General features: G+C 38.9%; 1 long non-coding RNA gene and 1 pseudogene across 1 annotated transcript; one reads left to right on the forward strand and one right to left on the reverse strand.

Annotated features, from left to right (window-relative positions):
• The first annotated feature begins 51 nt into the window (after nucleotides 1–51).
• Nucleotides 52–9,990, forward strand: LOC147517858 (uncharacterized). The gene is made up of 3 exons (XR_015211587.1): nucleotides 52–235; nucleotides 343–656; nucleotides 9,677–9,990. It is a non-coding gene; the product is annotated as an uncharacterized LOC147517858 (long non-coding RNA).
• On the reverse strand, nucleotides 5,551–6,555 carry LOC147517859 (proteasome subunit beta type-7-B pseudogene; annotated as a pseudogene).
• Nucleotides 9,991–10,421: the final 431 nt, after the last annotated feature.

Here is a 10,421-nt window from a genome sequence, read left to right on the forward strand (position 1 = left end):
ATGTTCATTATTCATTCAGTTTTAAGTTCTTCTCAACCAGGTCGACGCATTCAAAGATTCACCATTCAAAGGAAACCCAACTGCTGTCTGTTTATTAGAAGAAGAAAAAGACGATGAATGGTTGTAAGTAGTTGCGAGGGAGTTCAACTTCTCTGAAACTGCTTACTTGACTAGGATTCCAAACAGTGATTCAGTTCCAAGGTTCCATCTCAGATGGTTCGCACCAGTTGCAGGGGTATATTCCTTTTCCCCCCCTATAATCTTCAATTCTTGGGTATTACTTCTTAATTCTTATTAGTATTATCTTTGCGGGTTTACCCACACATGTGTTCTTATTTGCAGGTGCATATTTGTGGCCATGCAACCTTAGCAGCTTTCACATGCTCTCTTTACATCGGGTTTAATAAGTAGCAACATCATTGAGTTTTCCACCCTATCAGGAATTCTGATTGCCAAAAAAGTTCCTAGAAATGGAGAAGATGGCTTCTTTATAGAATTGGACGTACCTACATTAACATCGGTTGACTGTGAACCATCAGAGATCCCATCAATTCCTTTGACGCTGAATGGTGCTGAAATGGTCAATATAAAGAAACAAGAAATTGGGCCTAACACCTAATTTTGGAGAAAATGAAGTCTAGAGGACACGGTTTTTGGTGAGTAACTTACAAGGACAAATTCTAGCAATTAGTAACTCACAAACCCATGATTTCAAATTTAGTAACCCTCAAGGACAAAATAAGTTGGTCCGGCCATTTTATTTTTTTTAAATGTCAGTTATACCCTTTCGTGAAAATAACCCTCAAGGACAAATGACTCGGATTTAAAATAAATATTTTCCAATTTTACCCTTTCTGTCATTTTACTATGAACAATGAGTGTTCATACTTTCTGCTGGTGTATGAACAATGATTGTTCATATCCAAATAAGTGAATGTACTTTATACAATATATTGATGTATGAACAATGTTCATACCCAAAGGGACTATGAACATTCAATGTTCATACCTAATCAATGTTCATACCCAAAGACTATGAATATTAAATGTTCATACCCAAAGGACTAAGGACCATAGTACAAAATATCGGGATATAGCAAAATATCGACCTCTGATTTATGGATATGTATCGTGGATATATCCCCCTGTGTGGGGATATATTACATTTGGGTATCTGTAAATATCGTGGATATATCGAGATATATCGATAAATATCGACAAATATCCACAGACTATGTGTGGGTATTTCTGACTGCAAATATCGTGGATATATCTCGATATATCGACAAATATTGATAAATATCCACAAATATCGACAAATATCGATAAATATCTATATTTTCTTTGAATGTGGTCATTATAAAGGTTGAATTTGATCAGTCCTTACAAGTGTGAATAATGGAGAAGATTGTGATGGGTCGAAGTTTTTGGTCGAGCTCGCTTTGGGACGAAATGCCTACATATCAAGATTTTGTGATGAACTTGAATCAAGTCGGACATTGTTCCCCTTTCCTCTTCCTCACTCAAGTCCCTATCTTGATGAGAATAAATGAGCTTTTTAGGCGGTCTATTTATAAGCGTGGATCGATGCTACGATTTTAACTAACACGCCTACGTTGGCGCATCGCCCGTTGCGTGCATGTGCAGTTGTCACCTCGATTCGACGAGGTGTTATGTTAATAACGATCTATCATGAGTCCCGGAGGTTATCACCTAGTTCTAGACAAGGTGTTATGTTATAACGATCTTCCATGAGTTTTCCTGATTCGTGTTGGACACATGCATAATATATATAAATATATTATTCCCTCACAGTCATACTTTTAATATAAATTACTCTCTAATACTCAAAAATACACCTCGGAATTCCTACATATTACATTGACTTTTCATTCTTTAACAATGAATCTTGATTTTTTTTCTACATATTACAATACTTGTTGCACTTGCACCGGCGTTCAATCATATAAGCGATCTATTAGATCTTCTGTTGTGATTGAATCCATGATGAGAGCGTGAAGGCCCTGTAACCACGATGTCCATAGATGCCTTCGCATATATAGAGTCTATCCAACACTCTAACGCCGTCTTGAGGCGACCAACACAACTCAATCCACTTCATCGGGTTGTCAATATGGCGTGTTCAATTACATCACTTGCCAAAACTAGCCCTTCAATTACACTATAACAATGATTCCTTCATTATGAATCTTCAAAGACGATCTTACACACAAGAACAACTAGCCCTAGCATTTCGGAGAGATAAGAGATAAGAGAACGAAGATAACAATAAAACGATCCATGAATACCAAAGACACCATTGACATCTTTAATTATTACAAAACTTCGGGGCGTGATATAGACCAACTAAGCAAAACCTAAACTACACAGAGGCGGAAAAATCCTACAAAAATTTGGCAGAGTTTCCTCGTATTTTCGACATTTCATAAATTTAAATCCTGCCATAACCTTCAAATCCAATAAAACTACACCCAACTACTAAAGAAATATTGATTCGCAGAGAACCGGCTACTTAACCATCTCGACTAGTGCGGTTAAGTCAAGTAACCAATCCTCGAATCAAAAAATCCTACAAAATTTGTGAGAATTTCCTCTCAGTATTTTCAACATTTCATAAACTTAAATCTGTCATAACTTGGAAATCCAATAAAACTACACCCACATACTAAAAGATATACTGATTCGTAGAACCGGCTACTTAACCATCTCGACTAGTGCCAGTTAAGTCAAATAACCAACCCTCAAATCAAAAGAAAATAATTTATATACAAACAAATCCTTAAACCCTAATATAGGTCTTATACAATACAAACTAACATACATACATCTCTACGTTATCATAACAACCTCAACAATATACATCACGTCCTCCACACTACTTATACATCAAAACCCATCTTCCAAAACAAAAGAGCTCAAATATGATACAACTTCATCATAAAACAAATAAAATTGATCAAATACAATACCTTCTAGCCGCGATTAGGTCTCCCATCTGTTGTTCTACATCTGCGTTCCAACACGTAGCGCACCCCATGCAAAAAACATATTACGAGGGGTAAGCATAAAGGCGATGTAAGTGATTTAGGGATAAGGCGGTAGTTCCTCCCTCATAGGCATCGTAGTTCCTTATTCCCCTTAACAAAATAATCAAAGTATCATATCTGGCGATTATACAAAATAACTATATTTAACTTTTCTTTTACCTTTACCCAAGTTAGTTTTTCATAGGGTAGACACGCCACCGCACAAAGAGTTAGTAGGGTCTACCCTCTTGCAAATCACAATTCAATCAAGGTTTAATATAACTAACACTTAAGACATTAAGTAACTTAACTATATCATCATATTTTATTTATAACATTGCGGACAAATATCCTTAGCCCGACCACGATAGTCACTTCTACACACTCATCGCGGATCGATACATATATCCAGGAGCGACATAATTTGGTGGACGGAACATCGCCCGGCATTCGTGTACTTCCTCCTCCGGTGTATCTAGGGCCCGTTCACCGATTCCACTTCAATAGAAGGTAGGTCGTTTCTAGGTCCTCATTATTTGTCGAAAGCGTTGTATGCATCCTGTGCTTCCTTGGTAACGGCCTTGCATTTCTTGGCATACTTCGATAAAGTGACCCGGCTCCTCCGCCCGACTTGGCGTTTGCAGCGGCCAATGTCATCCTCTCCAGCGCCTCATCATTACTCTTCCCCGACGTTCCTCCGCCTCCCTCTTCTCCATCTCCCCGGACAGCCGGAGATTTGCCAACTCGTCCTTCACCTTCTCCAAATTTCGCCACTCTCCAACTTCAAATGATCTGTGCTATCTGCTTCAACTTTTGATATCCCGTCAACAGGTGCATAATAACACATAACATCTAAGTTGGATCGCTTTCACCAAAAATAAATCAACACCTCACGAACATCAAAGCTTACCAAGCATTGAGCGGATCCATCGCTCTTAGATTACGCTTTAAGCTCTTGGTGTCCATCTCCCTCTTGTCCCCATCCAAGACTGAAACGTCCGGGACCGCGACTCCACGATCGGGGCCACCTTGAAGCTGCGATCCGTTTTTCTTCCACAGAGCACTTGTCCCCGGACCGCTCATCAACGTAGACCGGCGGCGATCCGGTTCGTCACCGAGACTATGGTGTTACGCTTCTTTCCGCCTCCCTTGGTAAAAAAGCAGCCTTCCCCTTCCAAAGAAGGTGTCCATTCCAATGCACGCATCCACTCCCTCCAAGGCGGGCATCCTCAAGTTTAGTCCCGGCTTGGCGTTTCTCCGCTTTTTCCCCGGTTAAGCTCGGCTGAAGTTTGCAAAGACAAGATCTGGCTGCTTAGACCTTGGCCACCTTGGCGCCCTCTCCTCAGAGGCACCCGCTTCGGCCGCTGAACTTCGGGGAACAAACTCCACCTCCTCCAGCTCAAGCGGAGACCCATCCCTCCTATTCCCCGAGGAGCGGGCCCGAGTACTAGCCCTCCTCTCGGCGATTCGTCGGCAGAAATCATAATCCTCGACAACTCCGCGTCCCTCCAGTCGCCGACGACCTCACAAATTCCACTTCACTTGCGGGGCGCTTTCACGAACTAGATGCCCCGCATCACTACGTTCTTTCACCATCCTTTTCCTCTCCTCCACGGTCACGGTTAAGCCACCATCCTTTACAAAATCCGATATACAATACTTTACGTTAGCGTGATAACGGAAAAGAAAAGAAAAACATGCGAGAATATTAAGCAAACAAATTATGTGCATCTGCCAAAAGTAGAGAAACAAAGCTTCTTTCCATAATTCGTAATACTTAATCTGTCTCTGTAGTCTGTATGTTCAAGACTCAAGAGTAGAAAGCACGCTACACCATTGGTGACTTGGTGTCATGGTGTGTAATATACACCACTTGGAAAAAGAAGTAGTTCAATTTCTGAGAATCATCATCTCTCTTTTGGAAATGATAGAAAAAGAAGCACTTTGGATAATGAGACCGTGACATTATAACTAGAAGTCTAAAACACCATTGCAATTTTGTTTTTTTTTTACTCTCACAGTGTCGTCTTCTTTCATTTAATCTGGAACAGTTGGCAGAACTAAATAATGAACAAATATACCGACATATATATGACAAAAAAATAGGCTTGCTGTGTTAACATTTATTGGACCACAACTTATTTTGACAATATAAAATATCAACTACTCCCACTGAATTAATATGTTCTTTATGAGTGTGGCCAGTATGTCGCTCCTATAAGTTCTCAAATTGGAACAAATAGCCCCTATACCTATTCATTCCGGCAGGATTCGAGGTTTATGCTTCTCCCGCCAGCAGACCCTGCTTGATAGAGTAAAACCTCTCGCCTCTAACTAAAGCCCGGAAAACTACTGCTTTTAAAGCCTTAAGCTAGAAAGTCCCGCCATCTATATTCAAGGGAGCACCCTTCTTTACGATAACGAGGAGACATTGCTCGTTCCGTACTTAATCACACCATACGGGTTTCTACTTGTTTTATCGTGTGCTATTATTGTTTTTAGAACATCACGTAATCAAGTGGTTATTTAAAATTCGTTGCAATGTTCAGCTTCATATATAAAAGGTCTTCGGGACCATACTCTGGTAAAGCATTTCTTTTCTCCTTGAAAGTCGGGGTTATTTCACTCTTCCATTTCATCTCCTTCTGCCAACACCAGGTTCGCCATCAACGAGATAATCCTAGTCGACAAAACCTCAGTTTGACCCCTTGCAAAAGAGTAACCCTTTGAGCTGACATAAGTGCGAGGATTTGGCAACTGGTAATTCCTCAGGTAATCCGTCTTCCCCTTAGTTATCACGCAAACATCAACATTGCTACCACTAAAAAAATCATTAAAAATGCTTGCACATATTGCCTTGCAAACAAGCTTAATACCTTCATCTCTATAAAGGCCTTTTTTGTAGTTTGACTCAAACATAGCCATTGCAGCCAAAGAACCCGAGCCCATTGTCGCATAAGGAAGTGTATCAGTCGACCCATGAGGATATATAGGCAAATGAGGTCCAGTAATATCAACTCCACCAAGTACCAAAGCAGCACAGACATGTCCTTGGTAACCGAAAAGGTGAGTCTTTAATAGTGTAAAAGCTGTAACAACCCTCGACTCACGACTAGTTGCTGGCGGTAATGCGAATAGCTGGTGACCATGTATGTAATCGCCTTCGGTATCGATGCAGATCCCAGCTCCACAACAATATATATTAGGTGCCATATAATGAATCTTCTCACAATTCTTATCAGCAACTATAGGTCCCTCAGTAGCTCTTGTATCTGCTCCAAGTATAATTCCATCCTGGAAAACTAGGCCGACGATAGTCATATTCATGTAGTTGGTTACAATGCTCTCTCTGAGATAACTTTTGAGCCATATATCAATCACAACCCTGAGTTCGAGGTTCCAGTTGTTGTAGTTCGATCACTGAACCAGTATCCTGCTGTAAATGGTATGCCCATTTCTCTATTTATGTGTTAGTAGTACTTTTATTTTTATTATTTCTTTGTACTCGTGGTTTCAAGTATGAAGTCAAGCGAAAGTTTGTTTGGACCGAATCACTACCTAAACATTTCAATTGGAGCGAACATTTCCGGTGAGACCAATTACCAAAATAAGATAACCTTGAAAACTTGAAAACTATTACTAGTGAAAAGAGTTCTGTAGCCTCACTTGACCCTAGTTTGCAATATCATGCTAGACACGTTAAAGTTCACAGAGAAGAATCAGAAGTTAAGTTACTAATCTATTAATAAAACAAACTTTTAAATGATTGCTAAAACAAATACTTGATTATTTAGAGTTGGAAAGTTATACATGAAGCAAATAATCATGGATGGGAGGGGACAAGAAAGCTTACCTTATTGAGCTCTGCAATTGAATTTTCACAAGCACTGCAAGAGACCGAGAGTGGAGAAGAATGAGCTTATAGCCATCAAAATTTCGCGTGGGAGATAGAGTAGCTCGCGTGGGAGAGGGTAGGAGTAGCCTTTTTTTTTTTCTTTGTCGGTTTGCAATCACCAGCCCTTTTCTTCTTCTTCTTCTTCATCAGTTTGCAATCACCCAATTCTCTCCGAAAATATCGTATAAATCACACATATCGTGGAAATATCGCGAAATATCAACAAAAATCGTCGATATTTGCACTGGTTTTTATCCAAATTGGTATCGCGATATTTATTTACCCTTCTCTGAAATCTCGATATATATCGCGATATTTTGTACTATGCTAAGGACTATGAACATCGAATGTTCATACCCAATGACTATGAACATTGAATGTTCATACCCAATCAATATTCATATCCAAGGACTGTGAACATTGAATGTTCACTATGAACATTGAATGTTCATACCTAAAAGACTATGAACATTAAATGTTCATACCCAAGGACTGTGAACATTCAATGTTCATACTAAATACACCAGGTCGTTTCGTCTGGGCCGGACCGTTAATTATTTCGCGTCAGGAGTATACTTGACATTTCATCTACCCGATCCGTTTTTTATTTCGCGTCAAGGGTATACTTGACCTTTCATCTATCAGGTCCTTGAGAGTTACAAAAATAAAAAGGTGTCCTTGAGAGTTACTCCAAAGAAAAGGGTTAAGTAGTATTACCTAGGGGTGGGCAATGGGCCGGGACGGGCTAGCCCGGCCCTAAATATTTAAAGCCCTTAAGATATTAGGGCCGGGTCGGCCCGGCCCTAAAGTCAGCATAGGGCCGGGTCGGGCTGGGTCACAAGTCGAAACCTCAAGCCCTGACCCTGACCCTAGCCCTCTTTAAAGGCTTTAGGAATTCGGGCTTTAGGAGGTTCGGGCTTTAGGTAGGGCCTATATATATATATATTTTTTTTACTACATCGGTTTTAAAACTCATTTATATTACAAAATGTACAATAATCTACAAACTCAAAGTCCAACCAATCTAGTAATAATCTCGTATAAGTCCAAAATTTAAAATGCACATCCACAATCTAATGAACTCAAGTACATCGAGAGTTCGAATTTGTTCTTCCTTGTACTCAAACCTCACTAAAATTACATTTAACATTGAAATACATAGACAAATAATTATATTATCATTTTTAAAGGAAGAAGTAATATATATAAAGAAGAAACATAATAGTTTTGGTTAAGGGTCATGGAAGTTGTTAAACTATTTGTAATATCATAAATTATTTCTATAATAGATTCAAACAAATATAATATTACCTTTCTTCTAATTTAAAAGTGATTCAAGCTTTGTATATGGAAATGAAAATATTGGCTTTTGAACAAGTGATGGAGAAAGGTTTGAGATTACAAATGTCATTTTTCTGACAAAGGTTGTTTTTTGGTTTCTATGTTACAAATGTCTGCTCTGTATTTTGCTTTAATGGTGTGGAAGGAAATCTTTAGTTTTAGACTTGGCTTGGATGTGAATAAAAATATAATTTATAAGAAATAAGTGAGAAAAGAAATTGAGAATAATAAGTTATGGACTTTGACTTGATGATCAAAGGAATAAAGTCTTATTTTTATTAGGCTAGTGCTCATTGTTCTTCATGGCTGCTAAGTTGATAAGTTTTTGTTATATAAAACAAGTTATTGGAAGTACCCTTGGGTGTAAGTGATAAATTACAAAGGACAATGTTATTTTAATTGAAAATATTTAACAAAGAGTTGGACAATTATGGTATGTGTATTTATAGTGAAAGTATGAAACAGGGCCAGTTAGGGCTTGGTTAGGGTCGGGCCTATGTTTTAAAATCTTAGCCCTATTCCTGCCCTAGAAGGCATTAGGGCCGGGCCGGCCCGGCCCTAAACTCTGTGAGGGCTTTAGTTGTGAGGGCTTTATAGGGCTTAGGGTCGGGTCGGTCAGGGCCGGGTTAGGGTCGTTAGGGCCAAATTCCCACCCCTAGTATTACCCCCCACTAGATGAGCCAATTAGGATTTCCCACTAGATGGGAAATTAGGGTCTCCTTCCCCCCCCAAACATACGGTCAACTTGGTTTGACTGTTAACTTTTAAGTTAAATGGCTGAAAATGAAACAATTGTCCCCACCTAATTAAAACTGAACATTTGTTTTTTGAAAATAATGAGGGCATTTGTGTAATTTTTAGTTGCTTGACTTGAAATTTAACGGTCAATCCAAATTGACCGTGTGTTTAGGAGAATACCCTAATTGACCATCTAGTGGGGGAAATCCTAATTGGCTCATCTAGTGGAGGGTAATACTAGTTAACCCTAAAGAAAATAGCTAATAGGGGTGTCCTCATTGTATTTACTCTCTCAATTAATTTTCTTCTCTTAATGTTATACATATATTTGAAATTTTTTATTAGTGATTCCTGCAATGGATTTGCTAAAATGGTGATACTTAAATCACCTTAAATTCAGCTGTGAGGAAAATGCAATGGGGGTGTCACTCACCATGGACATCTCTTGTTTTCAAGGGAAAGGCATTTTATATAAGGCTATTTTTTTTGTAGTTACAATCTTCAGTATATTAATCATTGCCTTGAAAAAAAAATAAAAACTAAAGTCATGCTAGATATGGCTTCCTATATATTTCACGATGAAACTAACCGTCCACAATCCTTTAATTCGTTGAGTAAACATTACGATAAATTAATTTTCTTTTCTTTTTGGTAGGTCGAACTCCCATCAGAACAGATTGTTACTGATTTGCAGCCAAATATTGACAAAATACGTAACTGGAAAGGGGATTATCGTCAGTGGCATTGCTCCCAGTGGGAGTGGATTCGATTTTTTCTCTCGCTTTTTCTTTCACAAAATGGGGGTATTAATGAGGTATTAGTTTTAACATTTCAAGATAGTCAGTAAGTTTTTTAAGGAACTACTAGCTAGCCTACTGGTTTTCTTTTTTTTAGTGTGACTCGTATAATGGATCCAATAGCATTACAAATAAAGTTATGCAGAACTGATAGCTAAGATCAATTATAATTTGCAGAGTCTCTTATCTAAATGCAAATTATCATTTTTGTTTCTTGACCATGCTTGTAAGTATTGTAATATTAGTACTATTGGGCCTATACTTGGGCCCAACCTATGTACATTGTAACTCTGTTATTATAAATAGAGGATGGGTCTCACTTTGAGACCCAACTTTTACTGTCTCTCTTTCTACATGGTATCAGAGCAAACAGGAAGAGAAAAGTAAGGAGATCAAACCCTAGCCACCACCCTAGCCGCCGTCACCCCCTTCCTTCTTCATGGCCTGGGCAATGACGCATGTTGCGCCTAACTTGTGCTATTGAGCTGCTCATCTGAGCGTTATGTGCTGTTTTCCGGTGGGTTCCAGCGTTTATAACATTTTTCCGATAGGTTTCCGGCGTTTATAACATTTTTCCGGTAGGTTTCTAGCGATTCTCATTTT

Source organism: Coptis chinensis, chromosome 2 (genome assembly GCF_015680905.1).
Source record: "Coptis chinensis isolate HL-2020 chromosome 2, ASM1568090v1, whole genome shotgun sequence".
NCBI lineage: Eukaryota > Viridiplantae > Streptophyta > Magnoliopsida > Ranunculales > Ranunculaceae > Coptis > Coptis chinensis.